Source organism: Pieris rapae, chromosome 9 (assembly GCF_905147795.1).
Source record: "Pieris rapae chromosome 9, ilPieRapa1.1, whole genome shotgun sequence".
Lineage (NCBI taxonomy): Eukaryota > Metazoa > Arthropoda > Insecta > Lepidoptera > Pieridae > Pieris > Pieris rapae.
The window spans coordinates 9,670,976-9,696,668 of NC_059517.1; the positions used below are offsets into that span (position 1 = coordinate 9,670,976).

The 25,693-nt window shown below is 34.0% G+C and overlaps 1 protein-coding gene across 4 annotated transcripts in view; it reads left to right on the forward strand.

The window, feature by feature from the left end:
* Positions 1–25,693, forward strand: part of LOC111002933 (MAP/microtubule affinity-regulating kinase 3) — a 129,970-nt gene that overhangs the window by 28,348 nt on the left and 75,929 nt on the right. Inside the window, exon 1 of one of the 4 annotated variants that reach the window (XM_045629381.1) lies at positions 957–1,164. The exons of 2 other annotated variants lie outside the window; for them this stretch is intronic. The gene's annotated coding sequence lies outside the window, so the exon portion shown is untranslated. Of the gene's footprint in view, positions 1–956; positions 1,165–25,693 lie in introns of those variants that run through there. One more of the 4 variants, XM_045629382.1, reaches the window with a different exon arrangement.

Consider the following 25,693-nt stretch of genomic DNA (forward strand, 5'->3'; position numbering starts at 1 on the left):
TCAAAGATTACGAATATGAAGTATATAAACTCGGTATACATAGAACCAGTAGGTAATCTGAAGTCGGTGATATGTAAACAATATAATGTAAACAAACAAAAGATACGGCTATCGTCCATCGACCGTGTCTGTGATCGACTGAAATAGATGTGTTATGTAAGGTTGGGTAAATGAAGAAAGATTTAAGAGTTTATTTTAAAATTATGTATACAATTAATACATCCTCAAATATTTGGAAACGTTACAGAAAGTTATGTTATCTGGTTTGACGCCCTACAAGGGTGGGTAATATGTGAGATCACAGAATATGCCAATGTACTTAGCAATTTAAAATTTATCTTACATAGTCCACGATTTAAAAATCTTTTGATTCTTTCGTTACCGACGCGTTCTCTTTGGACATGTAACAAGCAGAGATCCAGAAAGCTTAGATAAACTTACCGTGCCTGACGGAGTGAAGGCAGATCCCCTACTCGATCGACCGATCAAGTAAACACTCTTACAAGTCTTACTAAGCGCAGAGGCTTGCCGAAGATAGGAGAGTAGAGGAAATTGTGCGACGTCTTTAACACCACCTTCAGTAAGGAAGAGCGCGATCGAAGAAGATTGATGATTAATATCGTAATATTATTATCTCTTGTAGTCTTTGTCAAGACAATACATTGACTTCAAAGTATGGCTTGGTTACAGTTGAATTTCTAATACTTAAACCCGCCCTGTATAAGATGTTGTGATTTAGACACAACGTGTGTTGTCTGTGTTCACGTAGAATATACATATATGTGATAATATATTATTAACCTACACTGACTTATAACATTAGCATTTTTAAGATTTATTTGCATTAAATTAGACTTATATACGCCCAATAAGTTGTGAGTTATCTCGAGAATGGTGTCGGGCGTGGCATTGAATGTTGCCGTTGAATTTGGCCGTGCTTTACGTGCGCCCAGTACGTCAGTATGCCGCTAAAACGTTGGCCAAGCGCACGCCGATCACCCGCTGGTACATGCCGACACGTGTATCAAACGGTCTTTTAAGAAGACTGCTCTCTGATAGTGGTTCAGTGATCTGTGATAGTGCAGCGATTGGTATCTTGCCGGATCGGATTATTTATAATTTGGTGATGATTGATTTGATGAACGATTGAAAGTGATATCGTTTGTAAGTTGTATGAGTACACAGTTGCGATACTGTTGATTATTTATTATTGTAAAGAGATATATATGGGATGTCTCTGACTTGCAATGCGACTCGTTATTTGATATATACTGTAATATATACATACAAAATTGAATTATACACTTAGGATAAAGATGAAGATTATTAATAACGATTCTGAGAGCTTTAATGAAGGATTTATAGTAAAGAATATATTTTATTATAACATTAGTATTAAACGACGTTTGCTCTCTATTTGCCCACGAAATCTTATCGAATACGTAATGTCTATTATCACTGGTTTATTATTTGTCGACAAATATTTGTCTATGCCATGTACTGATAACGTTGGAGGTAATATTTTGATCTTGAATCAATACTATTTGTGTGCTGGTAGGGTTTTTCCTAGTTCTCAAATATTACATTTAAATTATGTATGTAATATATGAAAACTAGGAAAAAGTAGTGTTTATAGCCACATATTGAACAGGTTTGTATTGTTTGCTGGAAATTAAAAATTTACTGCCCAATATGGAACCAGAACGGACCTGGAAAAGAAATCAAACCAGAACACATTACCCTCCTCATTGTAAGACAAGCAGTCTCCATTGTTTCTACGAATCAAAACTTCTTCAAGCCGATATGGTAGCAAATAATAACGTTGCATGTCTAAATAAATATATAAAAATAGTATCTTATCAAAATTTAACGAGCCATTAGAGCGTGAATATATATGTAACATCGATTTTCATACTTTTTATACTAGCGTTATAACAAAGATTGTGAACAAATGTGGAATACTGTTTTTCAATCGACGCATTGCGATCGGCTTCTATTTGCTAACAGCATCGAGGCCGGCCATGTACAACTGTACGTGCATTTAACCAATTAGTGCGGTTAAGTAATTCCTAAGTACACGAGTAATTTATGACTAATATTTACCTATTCATAGAACTTACTTAACATTTTGCAGATAGCTACTTGTTATGATATTATTTTTCTTATTACTCGGAATACGTATACAACGTTGAGAAAATTATTCAACATTTGCTCATTTGTATTTCAGAATACAAGTAGTTTTTTTTCTTAATTTTATGTAGGTTATCATTATCTAATAAGTGGGTAGTCTATTTACCAGCCACGGTAGCAAATATCTCAACGTCCTCTAGCCATATGCCTATAGCCGCTGTAAATTAAATCTTTCTTCTTTATAATACAAGTTTACAATAAAATCTAAACGATAAAAATGTTCACCAGTATAATACTCGAAACAGAACTAATCTAAACGTACCAACAGGCTCCAGAAGATAAACCTAATATGAAACTTGTATTCATTTTAACAATAAATTTAAGTGGAATTTGTGAATTATCACGGAAAATGTTCAAAACTCTGATTAAACGTAACTCAATGAATATAGTCAATTATTTTTTTGACATATAATATTGGCGATTATTTAAATGATCAAAACTCAGGTATTGGCGACTAAAAAGAGTGGCGGAGAGTTTCTTGCCCGCTCTACGCCCTTGACTAAGGAATTTAAGTTATGTATTTTGAGTTGTAGTTAGATATTTTATAATATCCTTACTTAAAGTTATGTACAGATATTCCAGGTACTTTTAACACTGTCTTTTTTTTCCTTTGAGAATATTTATGCAAATCGATTAAGGTATAAAAACTTTCAAAGGTAAGATAAATTCGAAGTAAGAATCAAATGAAATTGCGGCGACTTTGAAGGGAAGAAAGTTTCAAGGATGTTATCGTCATACTCGAGGGATTGGGTCCGAGGGGAATTTAAACCTATTTAGTACCCATAAATGTTATTGAATACTACATTAGACGCGTGATATGTAAACCAATACATTGGTTAACATTTTTGGTCTATGAGAGTATTTTTGACTATGTTCAAGACTACGTTAACGTAATGTATGTTTTTTTTAAATAGAACAGGGGGCAAATGGGCAAACGGGCAGGAGGCTCACCTGATGTTGAGTGATGAGCACATAAAGTATGAAGAGTGTACGCATTTCGTTTGCTTCTGATTGGTTGACAGTTTTTATTACCGTTAAACGATACTCGATATCGCATCTTTTGTTTTATGTTTAAAAAACTTATTTCTCATTACAATTAATACGAAAAATTATAGTTTTTGTACATGACACACTTAATATTATAATACGAACGAATTTAATTTAATTAAATCATTGCATTATGTATCAAAGTTATACTTGAAAAAATCCCGTCGTATCATCACAGCGTCTCACTATCTTTTCGTTATTAACTATACACATTACACATATTACTTTTAATAAATAACTTGTAATAATTATGCTTGCTAGAAATTACCGATACCTAACAATAAAAGAATACTACGCTACTAATGATACGTACGCAAATACTAATTTTTTATGTGTATCAATGTAAATAATTCATATGTAAATACTGGAGTTTAGTTCAGATTTCGTACTGATGTATATTTATATATGCGAGGTTGACGAGTTACAAAAATTTGTAATGACAAAGCTAATAATCTTGTCACGGCGTGACCTTAATATAAATTCATAACGGATAAAAATAATTATAACTTATTAAATAAACCTCTAGAAATACTAAGAAATATCCATTGTATAAGGATCGAATATCTTTGTGATATGCATTCTGTGTGTATGGTCGTATGCCATAAACACCTGAAGGTGGATTATGTATGCTGAGCGATATCCTCGCGGCGGCCATTTTGAATGCCAATACGGTGAGTGGCTGGTCTATGATTTGGTGGCGTATGTGTCTCCAAGGATTCCTTTTATAACGTTGTTGAAGATAGGGTTTTTATTAAAAGCCGACATTTTTAAAATATATTGTATATACTAATGATAAATTCAAAGGCTGGAAACGCACTTGCGAGCCTTATGGCAGTTCGAATATCCATGGGCGGCGGTGTCACTTAACATCAGTCAGGCGCGTCTGCCTCCTGTAACATAATTTTTTTTTCCTAAAATTCAATAAAACCTAGTAAACATCTTGTAATTGTTCATTACACAGTACACAGAACGATAGAATTTATAACATAAGACACATGTACATGTATATAGCACGTAGTATTTACAGTGTCAACAATTAAACTAAATGAAAAGGGGTGTGGCCCCGGCTTTGTACCCAATTTGTAATCGTTAGCTCTTTTGATTGAAATATTTCTAAAGCAAATCTATTTTATTTGAGGTATACTAATTTTAGTATGATTTGTATTAAGCTGTATCAATTAACCTGTAATAATAAAGTATTTTTTAATTTACAAATCAACAAAACAGTAAATTCTTTTGTTATGTTAAAAGATGCGTAAATGATTGACGCTTTATAATCACATACAATTTAATGCAAATAATAATAAACAATACAATAGTACATGCTAAGGTCGTCAGATATAATTGCGTCCTATGTGATTACGTCACTACATTGAGATTCAGCACAAGTGTATTATGTATATGTCTATGCGTAGGTTTCTTGTTTTGTATTTTAATAGTCGCCCTTGAATTTACGAAGCCTATGTTCTGCGGATTGGTGCTATCAAGACGCCTTACTTCCTTTTCTATTCCGTACTTTGGGTGAGGATGTTAAAACAAGAGATGGGTAGTTTAGTTCGGTCAATATCTAATTAATTCCGCGTTGACATGCACGTCTGTTTCCTTATCATGGTCATTTATTTTTCATCCATAAGGGGGACCCGATGTGCCGATGTGTGATGTTCAGCTGTTAAATGCTATAAAGAAAATAAAAAAATAAGGATTTGGTCTTCTCACGTCTTTAGGAATCTAGAAGTTTTCTGTGCTATATTAAACTAAGGATTAACTCTTATTAATCCTCTGACTTAGAGTGAACAGTTGGGCATTAAATTCGCTAAAGTTTCAACACGGAAACTTGTTAATCTGACAGATGAGTTCTTGATTCATAATCTCATTTGGGATTCAGGCCCTGCTATCCAGTTATAAAATATTTATGGCGAGATTGAACATTGAATCGATTCTGCGAGTTTTAAAAATTGTGCTATGCAAGAGTTATATAGTTAAGTTAAAAAACGGTTTTGCTAATTACCTGAAAGTATGAAAAATGTATTTGTTTGTGTTTGTTTACCCAATTCAATCACAACGGGGAGTGCTAGTGTATTTATATTAATACTGAGGTGAGGCGTTATGTGGACGTGAGGACGATATAGGAAGGGTGGAAGGGTACAGAATACCGAAGGACCAATCAATATGTCGCCATATTTGGAAGCCTTTGTCGAAAGACAAGCTGATTAACGGCAATACTAAATTAATTAAAGAAACTACAGCCTACGTAAAGATTTATTCTATTTTAATGTATGTAAAATACTGCACGTTTGTAGTGTTAGCATATAAATTTCTGAGCGCACATTCTATTAGGGGCTTCATACAATTTCACCTTAGACTTTAAAATGTTAGAATTTCAATTTAAACTTAAAAACTCCCAGTATTATAATAGCTATATAAAAAGAGAAATATGGTAGACTAAAAATAGGCGGAGTCTCATTTCTAAAGCGCGCTCGGCTCCATTTTGTTTAACTTTAAAATTTCCCGCAACTGATCCGCAAAACACAAGTTCGAATGAAATGCGCTAACAATGCGCTTGTATTGTTTAAGTTTCCAAATCGGTTTCTGGAACGATTGCGTCATTTATGCGAATTAGATGGTAAAAACATGGTGAACTCTTATAAAATAACTTCCGTAATTGTTACGAGCCGTTTTCTTAACGAAACCGCAGGGGAATAGGAGTATAGGCGAAATTAAGTAACAAAGTATGTGAGGTGTTGATCAGATTTGATCTAATATGTTAAGCTTGCATGAAATATCAGCATTTAATTAATTGTCCTGTATGTATGCAAGTAAATTATTATTTACCCGGAAATGGGTGGAACCTTTAATTGAAAATGATAAGTTTAATGTAATGTATACTGAATAATTCCGCTTTTGAGTACATTTCCACTAACATTAACTAACTATGGATGTGAGGTATTTATATGGTAATTATATATGCGTTTAAATGTAAATATATCATTGCTTTGATTTACATAAAATAATAAACACACTACAGAACAAGTATGAGGTTTCATGAATTGCTATATTTCAGTTAGTACATATTACCATTAGGAGTTAACTGCTGAGCCTATAGGGACAATATCCGGGTCTCTATCTCCTCACAGTTCCTTGTGCAAAGACTGTTTCAGTCCATAGGATCACCCACGTAATGGAATAGGTCACAGTAAGGCCGCTCTGTTAAGTTCCCAGGAAACTTCTGAAAGGGGCTAGGCTGGCTTATTTGCTTATTTTGGAGAGTTCAGTCGCGTTACCTCTTTATACTGAAGCAATTCATATCCAAGCACAAGGATCCTTTAAATATGTATTTTATATTATAGTATGCATGCAAACAACAAAACATAATATATTTAAAACATATTTTGAGCTTATTTTACTAACAATGCCATATTTTTCTTATATTAACGTTAACGTGACCCATATTCACGCCGAGGCAATGCATATTAAAGCGGTATTAATTCAATTATGCCATTCATTTTCTCGTTTAAGTCGGAAATGTACAGAGCTTGTTAATATGTGCCTGTATGTCTATGTTTCACGGCTAGTGCACTGAACCCGGATTTAATTTTGTTGAATGAGGGCGTTTTTTATTCAATGTAAATTAATTTATCTAAATAAAATTATAATTAGGATCACAATATATTTATTATAATATTGTGAGAATTATCATTTTAGAACGATGAAGATGTATGTTCTTCGAGTGATTTGTAAGAAAATTTAAATATTATGTTAATATATGATATTCGTTAAAATGGGATCTATACACGGTATTTTTATTTAATCACTGTATTTGAGTAAACTGAAATTGAAACTGACAACTTGGATAGATAGATAGATCTTGATTAGTTGCATGTGGTTCTTATGACCCTCCCTTAAGGAGCACTTTAAGTGTGTCGATAACGTATTGCATTTTGACAACCGGAAATGGTAGTTCCTTCGTTACCTAACTTTAGTTTTGGTACATGTTTAATATTATAATTAATTAATAATTAGAAACGTTAACAAATTGTAAACGATCGTCACAAACTTAAAGCCAATATTGAACCCTTGAGTTTTTACCAAACTAATAAATTGAATTTTAACATTCTCGTTTCAGCTAATGCCCAATAACATATGTGTCATTTAGATTTGTGAACCCTTAGATACGCCAAGGTAGTTTAGGTTATCGTCGCAAAATAACTTTAAGGTTAGAATAACTTTATTTCTCATATGAATTATTTACAAGAATTCGCTTACTGAGAAAACATTATAAACTAAGATTAATAATTATTTTTAGAATGCACAGATGTAGGTATTTTTTATATACTTATGTTCATACTTTAAACCATTTAATTCAATTGTTAACCAACTCCAAACAGTGTTTTATTCGAACATATACATACAAAATCCGCCACCGAACCTCATTGGCACACGCGTAAATATATTTCATATTCCTGTCTAACCAATACAAAACAAGAAGTATCAATTCTGTTACTATTTCGGCTTCGAAGTTTAGAAACTAATCAACATTTGGCCTTACATATTCAACAGTCTTTGAAAGATTCTTTGATGTGTTGCGACCTATTTTGTTGAGTAGTTTTGGCTTCGGGGTATGCGGGCTGGAGTGTGGCGAATAGGACCTCTCGACATGGCTATAGATGAAAAGCCATTGCTGGGTGCGAAGGTTTTTACGGAAATATATTTTTATTATTATTAAGAATTTCTTATAAAGTCGTCTATTGACTGTAGAACGAGAACGAAAGTATTGTCGATGTGATTGCAGAGTTAGAATTTAATTTAATCAGCCTCTCCCATGTCATTTTGCCTCGCCTCCCGCGTCTTACCCGCTCTACGCCCTTGACTTGCGAACTGGTTGTAAATGTAAATTTACAATTAATCTAATTTGTTTTTCTTTACGTTCATAAGTGTACATGTTTACCTATATGAATAAAGATAATTTGATTTGATATACTTTCGGTCTCCAATTTCTGTATCCGGTGATCATTTGTTTTTTCTAATAGGCAATTGCAATGCGCACGCGCATTCCACATGATGATTTCCTTCACCGTACCAGCGAGTGTTAAATTAAACGCGGTGCGAAAACTCAATACACCACTACCAATATTTTTTTTAACCTTCTTTAAACCTCTTCTTTCCAAACTTGAAAAGTTTAGATCGCTGCGATTGTGGTTGAATAGCCTTGCAATTTTAATACTTATAATATCGTGAATAGAAATTGTTTGTGCTTAATTGAAAAAGTTTTTAATTATAATTGAAGTTTTAATTTGTAGACGCTAGAGATTTTAGTTTTGGAATTATATAATTTTTGTTATTTAAACTAAATTAGATACGCAAATGAATACTTGATTTTTTTATACAAAACACGAAACAAACGATTATTTAGAAAATTTTCCACTAACGCCTTATCGGCAGTAATGCGTTACTTATGAGGTAATAAACTGTATTATGAGAGACACGAAAATATGTAAACAAAGCAAGATGATTACGGTAAATGGCTTGAGTATTTTTATGTAATTATATTGTTATGTATGGGTTTTATGCCGCAAAGTATTTGGAATGTATGATTGTTTTAATTCGACGTAATATGGGATGTTCTTGATGATTAAGAAAGCCTGGATATTTGGAAAGAGCTCAAGGAAGCCTTTACCCGTGAAGGGGTTCGGATCAAAGAAGGAAGGCAGATAGGATATTAGGATTACAAGAAAAAAATATATACAACAAATGTAAACTATAATAAATTTGTAGAGGCATTAAAGGCGCTTTAATATTATGTAGGAATTTGAGTTGATTGAACAATCTCAATAGAACCAAGCTGAGTGTACGACCAACCAGGCTCCAGAAGATAAACCACTCTTTAGATAGAAATTGTATTCGTTTTTACAACAAACTTCCAAGTGAAATAAAGAATTACCACTTAATAAATTCAGAGCCCTCTTTAAAAGTAAATTAATCAATAAATCTTTTTGTTAATTTAACGAATACTTAAATGATGCTAATCCTTGGGAATTATTTGCTTCAAACAATTTGTATGACTCAAAACTGAGCGATTAAAAAGAGTGGCGGAAAGTTTCTTGCCAGTCCTTCTTGCCCGCTCTACGCCCTTGACGCGATCTGGTAGTAAATGTAAGTTTACAATTACTTAATAAAAAAAATCACGTTCATAAGTTTACTTGTTTGCCTATATGAATAAGGATATTTTGTGTTTGAGGTTTAAAAAATACATGCATACCTATATACAATAATGGAAAATTCCAGAACAAGTATCATTCGATTCAAATCACAGGTTGATGCTTCTCTATACAATGTCGAATAAAAAATAAATAAAGGCCGTTGCGTTGTTGTGAAACAGGTTTGTGACCTTGTGGAATCACTCTCAGACGAAATAATGGTTTTGTAGAATGTGCAGTAAACAAATATTTAAACATTGTTTTTCGTGGCACTTTAAAAATGTTTTACGTTTTTAATTGACACAGTGTTTAGGACGAAAGATTCAATTAATAATAATTACAGTCAAAACATTTTACGACGACATCGTTTAGAATATCATACTGGTTATATTTACCAAAAACGTCCCGGCTGAATTCTATTGTATTAGGTACTTAATAAGAACGTCATCGGCTGTTACGACTATCGGTTTTTACGACGAAATATGAGTAGGCAGTCCCTTCGATAACAGATTTTGACTGTAATTGCCTAATTATCAATTGCAATCATAGTTTCAATTAACATTCTTGTGTTATATGTATGGGCATAGTAATGACTTTGATAACTTGACTGTCATATCGCTCATTGAATGCAAAACAGTCACAAACCAGAAACCTCATTTTTTAAAGGAGAGGCGAAACAAAATTTAAAAAACGTTTATTTAAAAAAAAACAAGTTTTTATTTTTAATTGTTATAATGTTAATATATCATTGTATTCCTTATTTGTTGCTCTATCTTTTAAAATAATTACCTCTGTGATAGCACTCGTCCAACCGGATAAAAACAACAAAAGCCCTTTTTGCATTCAAAATTTGAACCAATGTTAGGGTTATTATCTCAAAAAAATTAAACAAATATTAAAATGAAACATGCTTTATTTCATGATTTACTAGGAAATAACTATAAAAAATAAATTCTCGCTGTAAATCTAAAAAGCTACAAACTATTCAAATGATTATCACAAAATTAGTCCTTTTTAGATTGCCAAAACGAGATGTTACAGTCCTCCATGAAAATATTACAATATATTTTATATAAAACATGTGGCTTATTTTCTTCTTTGCACTTGATAACGTACAGGCGATGCAAAGCACGACAATAATGGCTTTCAATTCTAGGGATTGAATTAATATGTGCTTTGACACCATCTTTCAAAGCGGTCTCTAACTTTAACTGGTTCCCATATTTCCCTCGATTTTCTTGCATTAATCCAACTCGTCCAGAATTCTACTTGACAACAGTTCTTATCGTTTTAACAGAAATAGCAAGTGTATTCATAAAATATACTTTGCATACTCGAATGCGTTTATCGTCTTTAGGAAAATAATATGCGTGATTAAAGTTCTGACGAGTGCTGCCAACACGGACATAGCGATACTTAGGTTCAATTTTTGTCATGTTGTCGCTAATGAAATGCCTCTGATTTGTCAAGTCACCCATCTTCCAATAGTTCTCAAACAAAGCCAACCTTTCTTCCTGTGAAAATTGGTTAGCACATTTTAATTTACATTTATCGGAACATTCAAGTCCAATTTTCTTGGCTTCTATTTGTTTGTTTGATTTGGACATGGTTTCATATGCTTTTCCGCTGTTTTTAAGAGCCTTGGATTTATTTATCTTCCAATGTGCTGGGTTACATTTTCTTTTTCGTGATAGCAGCTGAGGTTCCACGCTGGGTGGTTGACAATCACCACTGTTGGCTGGGTGTCAATGCTAGTGGGCTGGGTGTCAATGCTAGGGGATTGGGTGTCAATTCTAGGGGGCTGGATGTCAATGCTAGAGGGCAGGGTGACAATGCTAGGAGGCTGCAAGTAAATGCTGGGAGGCTGAGTGTCAATGCTAGGAGGTTGGCTGTCAATACTAGGGGGATGGATGATAATACTGGGTGATTGTGGTTGTCCAGTCTCTATGGGTTCATTATCTGCCCTAGAAGGACCCGGTTGCGGTAAGAAAAATTGTTACTTAGTCCGTTTTGTTTCTATGTGTTTCTCAGGTAGAAAATCAGGATCCTTTCCACTATCGTCCGAGGAAAAATCAGTTAAACTAGATAACGTACAACAGTTCATGTAACTGTCGTCAGAATCGCTGTCTGATGACTCTGATGAGTCACTAGGTGGAACGATTTTAATAGATTTTTTTCCAAGTTCTTAAACTCTGTTCATCATCACTTAACCACGATATATTGTAATCAGGCTGGCTGTCAGCGTAGGAGTCCGTATCAAAACTAAAATTTGCCATTTCTCTTTGTTGTCCAACCTGTACTGCTATTTCAGTTTCCTGCGTGTTGTCGTGGAACAAGGTTTGATTCTGTTCAGTTCTAGATGGTGCGTATTTTGAGCATGGCCAATTGCCATTGTTCTAAAATTGTCAAATTTTTAAAACATGCAGTTTAGCTGTACATAAATTATTAATACCTCTGTAAAAATTCAATACAAAAAGTACACATTTGTAAATATGGCATCGCCTTATTTTATTTTGGAATGCAAAATGTACGTTTTCCAAAATATGGCTATGTTGCACTAAAAAGTCAGAATATACTTACTTGAAATTGGAATGCAACACAGACGTATTTCAAAAAGTGGCTCTTTTGCACAGAACACTGTATTAAATATTGGGTGTTTTTCCGAATTGTGGCCGTTTTGTATTGAACTGATATGCGTTCGCTCCGAGTTTTGGGTCGCAACTCACAAAATGGCGGTTTTGTTCTGAAGTTAGTGCGTAAGTCAACCCAATACAAAAAAGGCGGTTGATCAGTTTGGCATTAATATGATTGAAAATGACGGGTGTCTTCAGCAAAACGTAAAATATTGTAGCTTTAGTCCCTAATTTTGAAATAAAATGATTTTCAATATATTTTGATTTATGGCCGTTTTGTATTCAATGAGCGATATATTCATATGAAGTACGTTGTACTAGTATTTTCAGATACTACCTTGTTGTAGTATTAAGTAAGACTAAGCTAGGTATTACAAACAAAAATCCGCAACACGCCGATTGTAAGGTGATGGCATTGAACAAATAAATATATATTAAGCGTGCGACTCTCATCCCTGCGGTCGTAGGTTCGATCCCCGGCTGTGCACCAATGGCTTGTCTATGTGCGCATTAAACATTGAAATTTTTTCAATTTTCAATTGTGAAGGAAAACCGTGATGAAATCGCCTTGCCTTAGATACAAGAAGTCTGTATCAGACACAGACTGATCATCTTCTATTACATTGACAAATGATCATGAAACAGATACAGAAATCTGAGGTCCAAACTTAAAAAGATTGTAGTGGCAATGATTTTTCTGAAAACAAAACAAGCGTAGAAAGCTTTTAAGACTTCCCGATATAAAATGTGGAGTTCAAAGTTATGTTCAGGGTTATGCCTTCCGTATTTTAGTTTCCGCTCGCAATAAACTAACCGACTGGCCATAAAGTGTATCCACGGAGGTTGTATATTATGTATTGCCAAACTGCATTGGGATATTATATGGTTGGTTGTAAAGAATGATCGACTATAATATCCTTAGCTTAATAGTTTGGACGGACGTATAACTTTAATATTTTCAAACAGTTATCATTTATTTATTACGAAAATATGCTAAGAGATTCGGAATATTATTGTTTTTCACTGCTAAATATTGTGTTTTGAAATACTCTAACCCAGTGTTTTCCAACATAGGGCCTCACTCACACAGGGTGGAAATTTTATTGTTGGAGGGGCTTTTCGTAAATTTATTAAAATTATTTGAAATTAGAATTTCAGTTTTTCATTATGTTTTGAAAATTTATTCGCTGCGTTTCGTTTAGTAATTTAATAAGTTACATAAGAATTTTAGAAAGATTAAGGTAAGGTTATTTCTCATACCTATCGTTTCATTCTATGGGCTGCGATGACTGCCTTTTTGGGCGTCCCGCAGGCTCGTTTGCCTCCTATTATATTAAAAAAAACAAGTAATTTTAATTGGTTACGTATAAGAAAACACCTCTGTAAGCTATACAATTCGACTTAGAATCAAGAAAAGAGCGTACCAAGCCTTAAAAGGCGTGTAACGCACTTACGAGCCTTCTGGTAATGTTCATGCACGAAACATCAGTTCTCTTAAATCACATGGCAATCCTGTAAATCGTCCAAATCCTCTGTAAATTGTCAATTGTCCGCTATTAATAAAATTATTATCTCAATATGTGACGGAGACATAAATTTACATTTAGCAAGTTCGCCACATCCGGTTTTGCTCCCCCAACGACATAGTGACGTCACCCGGGAATTATAGTAATCTTTACCGTCACGTGACTAAAGAGTGCGGTATTTATAGACACAACTCGACTGTTTAAAGTCCAATGTTGATTTGGTGGGTCAGGGGTAATGTACCAAATAAATGTTGCTGTATGTGTATATAGTATGAGAAGATATATTGAGGAAGTCAGACCAAAACAGAGTGTGGCCTGCCAATAAATAAATAAAAATAATGTAATAATAGATACAGAAACCTGAATTGTGAATGGTTGTAAAAAGGTTGCGTAGAGATTTGTTATTTATTATTGAATCCCTTTGAAATGGTGCGCTCTTTTCTTGAGGGAGCCTTAGTCGAATTGGTTCGGAAATACTTTAGTAGGCAGCTGGTTTCACTTAGTGGTGAGCAGAATTAACTGCCGGAATCAGAGGTTGAGATGAAACGAGTGGAATTTGGTGGAAGAAACTCTTAAGTTTAAGATATTTATTAGGAATTCTGGGGTTATTAAAATGACCTCCTATCTTATAAATTATTATCAATTTTATCTAGCAGAGGATCGTTTCGTCCAAACAAAAATCCCTAACATTGTCGAAAAAATAATTAACATAACGTTACGAAATGTAAAACATGTGACTGTCTCGTGTATGTATAGATATAGTTATATTTGACGAAATGTAAATACCGAAAAAATTTCAAAGGTTTTTATATAGTTTTGCTTTAGGGAGTATAACGTTAATGACGTTGTTCAAGGATCTGATAGTGCATAGGTCAAACAAGGTATTGAATGATGAGTAGGTGCTATTGTGGGCTGCGTTATCTCATCTGAGAATAGAATGCGCCATTGTTGTCATTTCCCCTTTTAGAATTGCATTATGCCTTCACAATTGTCAAGCGTCTGCTCTCGATCTGCCTTGTTGGTGTTATTTAGTTAAATAATAAAATCGATCATGATCTGTTTCATCATCATTTATCTATTTAATAGGCAAGTAGGTCTAAGTCAAGCCGGCTTCGTCACGATGTTTTTCTTTAACAGTCGAAAGTTAAATAGAAATAAGTCGGGGCTCGAACCTAAGACCTCAAACAGAAGAGTCGCACGTTGAAGCCTCTACGCCGAAAGCAATTGAATTTAGACGCTTAAGTTTCAGTATTCTAGCGAGTATAATACAAATTAACCATCACATACGCAATCGTGTATTAAAATGCATGATTGCTATGTTCTTTTACGGAAATAATCTTTTTCAAAAACGGTGAGTCGTTTCAGAAGTGTCGATATTGTGTAATTTAAACACATCGTGCCTTGGTTGATTTTTCCAAATTAATAAACAAAACATAGAGAAAGGAACTACGTTGAACTGAAATGGGCCATAGACAAGATTATAAGTTGTGCATTGTAAAGAAGCAAATCTAAATAATGTATTCCGTATCACGTGGACCGATGTTAATTTTACACACAGCTGAATAATAAACACGTACAAAACTTGAATGAAACGCCGTTCGACCGGTTCCGTGTGATTTTCAAATGTCAGAATAAAATGTGAAATATTATGCTCTAATTGTATTTTTAATGTGAGATTTATTTATAAATTAAATAGGCTAAATATTCGTATATTGAAATAATGCTCAGAATAGTTGTTGTTTTTAAAGTGCTATTTGTGATGTTGCGTAGGTGGCACTATTTCTGGAGATTAGTGAAAATATGTTCGGTCCGCTAAATTATGATATCGAAATACAACGGAAACTTCTCTGTTGTGAGACAACACCGCCGAGTAAGATTCATTGAAGAACTAGAATCCCTATCAATTGGAAAGGGTTTTAAATCATAGATCGTCCCTAAAGATAAAAGGGTGATTTGAGTAACAAGGAAACAATGCTCTGATTATATAATAATGTTTCCACTTACCCTAAGTGTTAGTTTCAAAGACATCAAAGAATTCACAATTACAATTAAATGTTTGTTCAATACATAAACATGGAGTATCCCATTCACAGAACTTGAGATTTCTGTCGATAGTTTGTAATTGCAATTATCTGTCAAGAGCTAAATTTGTACTGACCAGCCGAATCTAAATATGAAAATAATAATGCCTCATATGTTTTATGAGTTATGAATTAAAAAGTCTTTACGTTGGATAGTCCATGGGAAAAAGCTATCTGCGAGATATCTACTTCGTCATCATCAGGAGCTACTTCAGGTTGGTTGTAAACAACTTGAATTGCCTGGTATCTTGACCTAGTCTAAAAACCTTCATAGCGGATGTGATGCTGGTCCAGTCCAGTACGTTTCGCAATCACGATTCTTTCCTTCTACCATCCCGTCTCTTGACTTGCATTTTGCGAACATACTATGGTAAGGTCCAAACTATATTAACTGAATATATCTCGCATAATTAATGAGGAGAACGTTGAAGTGTTGGAAATTGCAGTGTTCATAAAATAGAGCTGCTTCTATGAAGATTCTCGGAAGTGTTCTTATACATTTAATGTAGAAATATAAAATTATCCATAGCTTATATTGATGTATGTGTTACATACATTATAAGGACATTTTAAATCATAAAATATCAATATGTTATTTTTTTCAATATTGTCGCAATCGTTGTTCTTATTTCCTTTGTTTGATAACTATATTATCTCTTATCTATTTTTGCACTTCTTGCTTACCTTATGTAATTTAAAAAAATCTCACAGTGCCTGAAAGAGGCCGCCAGTTTCTTTCCTTTTCATTCAATTATGTCTCGTATTATATTTCTGCAACGATGATAATGCTTATTATCTTCTCGCAACTTTTCAATGACAATAGAATCTGTTTTTTCTTTTCATCTGTAGGGGCAAAATGTGAGGTTACATTAACTGTTAGAGCATTTAAACTTTTTGTTTAGCCATTCACGCTCGAATTGCGTCCTCTGATTGGAGGTTGGCACGATTCCTTTGTAACAGTATATTTAAGGTACTAAAAACTTCCGTAATAATTACCCTTTCCACAAATATTAACAGACTAGTAGACTGTTTTTATGCAGTATTGGCCTAGTGGCCGAAGCGTACTTAACAAAGTGGTCGTATGTTTGAATCAAGGAACCAATTGATTTTGGCTTTCTATGTGAGCTATTAATTAGCTTCGGTGAAGTGCACATGTATTACTGTTCTCAGGTCTTGATGAGAGCCAGTACCGACTCCTTCCACTTGACTGTTTCAATGAAGAGCCTTTCGAATTATCGACGACCTGTCACTTTCCGAGCAGCTTGAACCCTTGGCGTTGTGTAGATATGTGGGTATCTTCTACTTTTACCACGGAGATTGTTCAGAAGTGGTTCAGTTTTTGACGCGCACCACCACTATGTGGCTTCTACTGCCCTCTGAAGTATTTCCGAACCAATTCGGCTTAGGGTCCTTCAAGAAAACAGCTTACTAATTCTTAAAAAGCTGGTATCGCACTCGCGAGCCCTCTCGTATTGAGCGTGTCCACGGGCTATCACATAACATCAGCATCTTGTCCGTTTTGTTTGTTCTATAAAAATACACTGCTTTATCAAAATAATAAATAAACGTGTCCTTCTCTAAAACAATCATATTTTGTGATAGCGGCGCTATTTTCTATATTTTTCAAGATTTACTATCGCTCCTAAATCCCATAATGTCCAATATATCAGTGAATTTAAAACCTAACGAGCGGAGTTTAAACAATGTTTACAACCCCCGGGCAGCTCAGCACACTTGCCAAACGAAGCGTTAACTGTTCATTCGATTACCTACCAGCGTACATAGTTCAATAGACCTATTAAGAATGTATGTAAAAATTTATAAATAAAAAAACCTGTGGCACTCGGGAAATTTATATTAATTCAAGTTTTTTGTTTGAGAATAATTCAATCTACCATTCTACCAGACTCAGACTACAAGACGCGTCTGGTAGAGTGGTAGATTGATGTGAGACGCAGTATGCGTTCTGCCCCGCTATAACGCGTACTGCGTCCTATATTACGTCGTCGTGTGTTAGGTTTTTATTTTCGTTACGGAATATCTTGATTCGGTCGCCGCGATAAAATCTATCCTAAAATAGCTTAACGACAGCGGAGTTTTGATGTATTATATTTCGATTTACTTATTCATAATCAACATTTGATTAACATCTCGGAAGCAACTGGATGAAAAAAAAACTGTTTATGTGGCATTTATCGGGAATTTTTTAATTACTACAGGCTGTTAGCAATTTGATTTAAAAAAGCTCCTCAGCGAATGTGATGCCGGTCCACTCTACGACATCTTCCATCCAGCCCGTCTCTTGTCTAAAATTGTGCATAGTACGGCTGATTAAAGGCTGACGAGAAAGCTAATCTCTCATTGGCTTATGTATCAAGAATTGAAGCAGCTCAAGTGTACAAGTATCCATAAATCATTTTTATTCTACCTACATGATGCAACGGACAATAAATAATTATTACGTCTAATAGTTTTAAACACGAAGTAACTGGTAACGTATGGAGTCGTTAGTTTTACACGTTATGTAGCATTGTTCAATTACGTTTGTAAATTGTCATAACGGGGATTTTTTATATTTTTGTGGGGAAATGTGGTACTTTACCGCGGTACGGTTGCCTAGCTCGCGCCCTTAGCGGGTGACTGTTCCTATTATGATTGCTTGCCGTCCGCTCCTTTGTTCTCGGTGCTATAATACCCTATTTTTAATTTTTTTTTATAATTATACCCTATTTCTATTGTTAGTTATAATTCTTTATTTAGTTAAATCTAGATATGTCAAAAATCGCAAATCTCAGCTAAAGATTGCATAGTTTACCTCATTATCAATGCTAAATCTCGAATTATTATAACTTTAGTTTTTATCTGTTCCTTCTCATAAGTTTTTTTAAAAAAGCAATACGGCTTTTAATAAAACGTGTTAGTTATAAGTTTGCTACATTCCAGGAATTAATGTACACTGGACATGTAGCACTTTTAATTTTTATTGAACATTAAATAAAGAATTTTTGAAATTGAATTGAATTGATTGGTTGCCTAGTGGTGAAGGGTTATGTGGGACTCGCTGGTGTGCATACCCACGGTGCTACCAGCAATCGCCCGGCAGGACATGGTAACAGCGTTGTCAGCGATCAGCCGTTGAAAACACAATGCTCGGTCACGAATGATGTGGAATGGCGGACATTAATCTTGTATATTGCATTCATTAAAAATTACCGCTTTTTGAGGTGTGTATCAGTAAATCTTACAGTTCAAGTTTTTTTCTGTATTGAGTAACGTAAATATATTTCATCTTTCTTTTTGACCTTTTTTTAATGGGACTGAAGCAAACGAGCAAGCGGGTCACGGATAGCGGGTATGTTGCAGACTTTTTATTTTAGTTATTCAAAGTAAAGTAGTCAGTCTATGAAGATGTGTATTGGGTTAAAGACAACGTGTCCTTTTTGATTACACTGAAAATGTTTTCTATCTTTTATATTTCTGGGTGAATAAAATTGCGTGCTATGGAATTGAGGTCACCAAGTCAAAACGTCGTTTAATTTTAAATTTGGGTTTTAAAGCCGCGGAAGTCTGCGGGTTAACGATGGGAGACCTAACGTTTCAATTGTTAGAAGATAATCACTTTGAAACGCACAGCTTTTTTAAATCGCATTATGACTTTCTGTCTCTATGGCTCAGCTCTCGCTTTATTTATTTTCATTCTATTCTCGGAAATCTCGATAAAATTTATTTTAAAATAATTGTTGCTTTTATTCATAAATAAACACGACAAAGTAATTGAATTTTGGTACTATATCTTAAACAAATGATCTCTTATATATTTTATTTTGATAACGCTATAATATGTAATCTTCACAGTCTCTTGGGATTTTATACACATATACACACCTATATATGTTGTAGAGAAATAAAACCAGTCGTCGTCTTAAGCTCGCTAGTTTACTTTTTACTAGTGTTTGAAAATGATTTTCATTTACCTACACAATACGGGTTGGCTGCATGCAGACGGTATTTATAGAACTGCCTCCAGCCAGGTCTGTTGGTGAGGGGATACTTAAATGTAACGTAAGCAAAGAATAACGCATAGTTGTTTACTGCAGTGTGTTTTAGTCCACCGATTCGTTTGGTTTAAAATTATCAAAAATGATTTAAAATAGGCTTGGATAGATGTCACTGAGTCAGTAAGATATATTTATTATTAAAGAAAACATTTTATTATCGTCTAATTAATCTGAGTATTGTATGATGTATGGTATTAGAGCAGTGTTGGCCTAGAAGCTTCAACGTGCGACTGTCATCGCTGAGGTCGTAGGTTCGATTCCCGGCTGTGCCAATGGACTTTCTATGTGCATTTATCAGCTCGAATGGTGATGGAAAACATCGTGAGGAAACTGGCATTTGCCTTAGACCCAAAAAGTCAATGGCGTGCGTCAGGCACTGGAGGCTGATCACCCACTTGCCTATTAGATTGAAAAATGATCATGAAACGGATACAGAACCCTTAGGCCCAGACCTAAATTGGTTTATTTTTATTGTCCTGATGCAATGCCTGCATAAATTTTGCAATTATTTGACAAAATGCGGGTAGATGAAGTTATTAAAAAAGACGCAGGCAAGGCATACATGGAACATAATACCTAAATTCTTCCAAGTAGATGTATGTAAAAGGTTATAATTGTATTGAACAGTTGGCGACTAACGATCATTATTTTTTTCAAACGTTCTATTGTTTTTGCAACGTGAGCAATACCGGCAGCAATTTAACTCGTATTTCATTACAATAAATCTTTTCGTATTTTTTCTGTTTTTCTGTGGTTGTGTTTTTGTAAGTCCTCTTAGATAACGCTGTAACGTTTGTGAGTATGTTAAGAAATTTACTATTTGACCACTCGTATCAAAAATACTGTACCATTTTTAACTATGACATCAAAATGACATTATATTTTATGTTAAGGTTTTACACTTATTCCTTAAATTTTAACTGTTCAGTTTAAGCAATTATTAAAATTACAATAAAACATGGTAATACTATAAAAGGTCTGTAAAATATTATGGATTTCTCAAATAAATAGTTGGAATACAACTTTATAGAGTAGGGTTCAGTATTATGAAGCACAATAATATAAACTGTACTTAAAAATAATACATCCATCAGTTGTGAAACTGAGACCCCTATAAATTTTGCATATTGGAGAGAGTTTAAGTGGGTTTCGACCCCGAGTTTTGGTCATTACATAAACAAATATTGGTTTTAGATGCGTGGGTTGGTGTTTATCGGAATTATTATACGTTAGATTTGTACAGTATTATTCGCAATATATACGTAGAAATTATTATTTTTTATTTAAATTTAACGGAAGTTAATACTTCGCGCTGGTACTTTGTACCTTCTGATGGTGATAGAGATGTATTATCTATTGAGCTGATATCGTGGAGAGGATAAGTCGTACTCTCAATCTCTATTGGGAGTTTCAGAGTACTGGCGCGGATGTCATCAAAGCAAATTTCCGCAGGTTCTGTTGAGATTTTGATTTTCGATATTTTCCACCTCACCTGTGAGGAAATGTGTGAAGGCTGGAGGACCTAATCAGTAACAATTTAGATTTTTCTTAGGAATATTGAATTTTAGTTTTCCTTTTTTTATATTTGTGTCCATTAATGTACTTACATATAGTTTCATATATATTGTTTATCTATGTAATCTGATTTGGCTTTCTATAGTGTCTAACTGTTTTCAATACATGAAAATTGACGGTAATAATTAATTGGTTAAAACGTTGTCTTAATAAAATTTACAGAATAAAGCTTCAGTTGGTCTTTGTTGTTTGCTTAGGTGAATTGAATTTCAAATGTTGGAAGTTTTAGGAAATTTCGTAAAAGCCTTTATCTAAACTAAAGCGACCCCTAAAAGCCCCAATTAATATTGCTCAAATAATGACAAAAGATAGTAGGTTAAATTCTCTTTGAAATAATATACGTTTTGTAATAGTTTTTGTCTGATCTACATTCTGGTTAAAAACTTATATATTTTTATGCAACACTGCATCATTTTATGGCTTAAGTTTATTATATACAAAGGCCAAAGAAAATAGCTCTCGTAATGTTAAAAGTTTATATTTCATCGGACAATAGTCGAATTTTCATTTATAAATGACATGGGTGTGCCTTATCAAGTTTCCAAAGGTAGGGTCCGGAAACACAGTAGGTAGACGTTATCTTAACTGGCATGGGCCTTGAAGCATTTAGGAGTTGGTGCTTTGTTTACACACGACAGCAACTCGCATGTCTCTGGACTCAGCGCCTACTATTCTCGACTTGACTCTACACTTGTCAATAAAAAAGAGAGATTCACTCTACACTATTCAATGGATTGATATCGTTATGTGAGATTCTGATAGATGGATCGAAGCTCGCATATCAGCAGAAGACAATTGTTTATCGTGATTACACTGAATGACCACAAACACAACTTAGTCTCATTTAATCAAATTAAATGCTAAGTGATTGACATCAATATATAAACAAGAAATTATGCAATGATTATTATGTATCATTTTTCTACGACATTTGATATCTATCTTGTGACTATAATTATAACCTGTTACTCTTACGTATCGATTATGTAGAGTACGCCTGAATAGTTTAGTGGTTTGTGAAGATTTCCGTCTTACATATATACTTGATATCGGTGATATGTTCTAATAAATTAAAGTTATTAAATAATATTTTCCAGTTTCATAATATCAATAAAATAATATATACTGTATATAATACATTTTTATATATAATATACTCCCCGTATGTGTATTGGAGATGAAAAGCGGTCGTTATTTCAAGATTTTTTATATGGATATGATAATGATTAGTTAGAAAAATCTAAATCGTCCTAATATATAATTTAAAGGTAGTTATTACTATTGGATGATGCCAGTAGAAGGTGTCATTAAACGAGGCATACAACGCGATATCGCGAGTATTGTGCGGTTAAAATGAAAAGCGTTTTCACTGTCAAAGTGAAAAACCAACAGGAAATTGGTATCTATGTATGAAGTATTTGTTAGCTTTCAAAAGGATTGCGTATCAATGTTTTTTTTTAGTAAATATAAATAAAAGATTTTTTCTGTCTATATTTCAGTAGACTCTAAATTGTTGACTCTATTGTTGATGAAGCAGTCTGACGCTGAAAATTGCTGACATTAACATTATGATTACAATAAAAAATTTTCAATCTGAAAAGGAAATTTAGACTAATTATTTTACATAAATATCTTTTAATAACAGGCGGCAAACGGGTAGGATGCTCATTTGATGTTAAGTGATGCCACAAGGATTGCAAGTGCGTTCACGGCCTTTTAAGAATTAGGCTGTTTTCTTTATACCATATTTACCATAGGCGAATTAATTAATAACCGAGTCCTACGCGATAATATTATCTAAGTGAAATTGAGTGAAAGTAAATGCCTGCGCGGTGACACACTGATCAATGGCCGCCGGCGCACTGCGGCCGTACTGAATTATAACTGTGATCTAAATGAGTGTATGTAGATCAACCTTTTGTGAGCACTATTGAGGTCGATTATTTTATCGTACAGTGTATTTAGTTACGAATATTTAATATTCAATTATTTTGAGATAAAAATACCTTGTAATTCTCAATACAGCAGTGTTGGCCTAGTGGCTTTAGCGTGCGACTCTTATACCCGAGGTCGTAGGTTCGATGTGCACCAATGGACTTTCTTTCCATGTGCTCATTTAACATTTTCTCGAACGGTGAAGGAAAACATCGTGAGGAAACCGACATGTCTTAGACCCAAAAAGTCGACAACGTGTGTCAGGCACTGGAGGCTGATCACATACTTGCCTATAAGATTTAAAAAAAATGATCATGAAACAGATTCAGAAATCTGAGGCCAAGACCTAAAGAGGTTGTAGCGCCACTGATTTATTTTTATTAATTTTCAATAACAGCGTGACTCTATTTTTATGACTAAAACGGTCACAGTAGTTGAATTATTTATTGAAGATAAATAATTTCTTACGACGTATATATACTTTAAATGCATAGATTTCTAAGCGTTTTTACTTCGAAATCTATGCATTAGTCATTACTTAAAGGTGTAAAATGGTATTGCGTTAACAGAACCTAGATGTTGTTTCTGAGTATTGAACTTATTTCTCAACGGTTGATTCATAACTTGTGGCACATCTGCATTATGGGTTAAGCTTCGTTGGTGTACTAGGCCTTACTTTAGATGAATCGTGGTCTTAGCTTTGAAGTCTGTATTTTTTTATAGAACAGGTGGCAAACGGGCAGGATATTCGCTTGATGTTAATACCGCCGCATGAACACGCCAGCTCGCGCGTGCGTTGCCGGCCTTTTAAGAATTGGTATTCGATCTCTCTGTGTGCTGGTAACTCAGTCTACGTCTTAGTATCGTGGTCAGTAGAGTGGGATCTGGCGTGAATAGTTTCCCTGAAGTCGGCTGTCAAGAAAAACATTTTTGTCTAATTCTATCGCAAAAGGGTTCATTTTCATACAGAGTCGTTCATTTGAAATGAGGCAAAATATTCCAAGAAAACGTCGGTAAAATGTCTGCAGCTTAGTTCGTTCGTAATTGCTCCATAAAGATAGAAAAATGTACTGAGCCGAAAGTGTAGACAGTAAAAGCATTAACATTTTCTCACTAAACGATACTTAATTGCCCACTATCATTAGCAGATATATGGTAATTATGAGCGCTCGCGCAGGCAAAAGTGACCCAAATTTCAATTTATGTGTGTGACTGAATATTAGTTTCTTTCGCTTGTATGTGTTCTTTCTACATAAATAAAATTAATTTGAATAGTTTGAAAACATTAATCTAAAAATGTTTTGCCTGTTATAATATTAATAGTTTAAACGTAAGGTATAAACAAAAATGTTTGCTTATGTTAAACATTTCAGTTTTGGCTTGAGCCTGTTATATTAAGAATTTGTTTGACTAGTATAAAGTATATTATCGCTTACCTTTGATTTAATGTAATAATAACAGTATTTCCGCCTTGTAGGATTCTTAGAAGATTGATTCATACAATACACAAAGAATTTTTTCCTTAATAGATTATATGAAAATTTTTCTACCGGTTTCTCATTGTTTATATCACGTCTAGGCCTATATAAAATAAAATAAATACTACTATGATACCTACTAGGGTAGGTAGGGCTGGCTACTTCTAATTAATTTGCTATATTTGTTTTAAAGTATTGTTTGATGATTTGCTTTTTAAAAAAAAACCCGAGAGATTTTTACGCTGGTTTTTTCTCTCGGCCTACATCCTCTGTCTTGTTTGCCGATGAGTTGGGATGCCTACAGGTTCAAATTTAATGACGGGAAATAAGCAATACCTGTCTATCTTATGTTCCATAATAAACGTATTTTATTTTTATATTTTCCGTATTAATTTTGAGCCTTAAACCCGGGCCAAAAGTTTTGTGTTTGAAGATTCCCTAAATATTAATTAATATAAAAACAGCAAAGTTGTACAAATAGTCTTGTTAATCCCGAGAAATTCTTGTGGAAGACAAAGGATTTTTAAGTTGAATTATTAAAATTTCGTGTCCCCAAATCTTGTTTAGAAAATCGTGTTATCAAAGGGCCTTGGTTTGAGCAAAGCGGAATTCGTTTAAAATTCTTTCCTTTACCGTTTGTGATAAACGCGTGCCTTCATTGGGTATTTCACATTGTTTTGCTGAAATGTCGATGTAACTTAGTCCTTTATGGGTTAAATTTAGTTTCCCTAGATTACTGTAGATATGAGAAGGATTTTTTTGCGTTATACCCTTGTAAGGTATATGTAGATTTTGTTGATGCAAGAAATTGTTTGCAAGGTTTGACGTAATATTAAAAAATATCCGTTATTGAAAGTAGAAAAACATCCGCACAGGCGATTGTCGTTTTATTATACGCAAATTAGTGTTAAGTATCTTCAAGTGATTAATTGCTCGGACGTCAATTCGTGAGTGTATTATCGTCTCATTGCGATGA